This window comes from Olea europaea, unplaced genomic scaffold (assembly GCF_002742605.1).
Source record: "Olea europaea var. sylvestris unplaced genomic scaffold, O_europaea_v1 scaffold39417, whole genome shotgun sequence".
Classification (NCBI taxonomy): Eukaryota; Viridiplantae; Streptophyta; class Magnoliopsida; order Lamiales; family Oleaceae; genus Olea; species Olea europaea.
In genome coordinates, this window is record NW_019258957.1 from 1 (window position 1) to 1,072 (window position 1,072).

The following is a 1,072-nucleotide window of genomic DNA, read 5'->3' on the forward strand; positions in this document are numbered from 1 at the left end:
CCCAATCATAAATAGAAAGCAAAGTGAGAACATAATGTACTAGATTTCCCAACTTTTTTTCAAATTTCAGATTACTTTTTCATGGTAACTGGCACTCTATAAGAAAACATACGATGAACTAAACAATTTCCTAGTTTCAATTTACCGAAAAGCATGGACCAAACAAACAAAATGTGCTCAACAAAATTCCTCGAGCTTAAATTAATACAATATCAATCAATGTTGCCGCAAATAGTTTTCAATCTCTCTCCCGATTCAAATACAAGCATGAAGAACTGGTTCAAATATCAATATTCCAGACACAAATCAATCATCAAATATAACTATTTACTCCAGTGGTTTATTGTACACATGACCAGTTAAAGGGGCTGTGTTCTCTGGGTTAACAATTCTGTGTGCTGATTACCTCAGTCTAGAGTCTCGCCAAGGTATTTCCCTGGTAAATAAATCGATACAAGAGAATTATAACGATGAAAAAAAAAATGATCACAGAACATATTTAATAAGAATGAACTTCTGAAATTGAGATTGCCATAACAAACCTCTTATACCAAAATATTTATCCTGCACAAGAATTGAAAACCCTTGGTATACTTGTGTACAAGTTATTCTTCTTCAGGTTGCTGAAATTCAAGATCTAATTTCCTCTTCAGATGTGACCTATCAGCACTGCAGTAGAGAGAAGGTACCAATAATTATGTTTATGCATATGATCTCCAAGTGTATAATTAAATTCATTTAAATTAACTGTGTTTCCTACAAAACAATCTGGCCCTAAGCCTTCTCCAGTAAAAATCATCCCTTCACCCATACCACACAAATAATAATAATAATAATAATAATAATAATAATAATAATAATAATAATAAATAAATAAATAAATAAATAAAAAGATATCAGAAAATGAAGAATGAGAAATACTAATATCACCATATTTATCTACCAGTAAAGCATAAAACAATTCCGTTCAAAAGACCACATACTAGACAATATAGCGTCATGGTCCAGCCTCAACTTGATGTTCAAGATTACAAGTACCTCACATATATCAGTACGTTATCCTCAAAAAAAA

The 1,072-nt window shown here is 31.2% G+C and overlaps 1 long non-coding RNA gene across 1 annotated transcript; it reads right to left on the bottom strand.

The window, feature by feature from the left end:
- Positions 1 to 114: 114 nt before the first annotated feature.
- LOC111387206 lies at positions 115 to 705 on the bottom strand. Its single transcript, XR_002701371.1, has 2 exons — positions 543 to 705; positions 115 to 436 (listed from the first exon to the last, which is right to left on the bottom strand). It is a non-coding gene; the product is annotated as an uncharacterized LOC111387206 (long non-coding RNA).
- Positions 706 to 1,072: the final 367 nt, after the last annotated feature.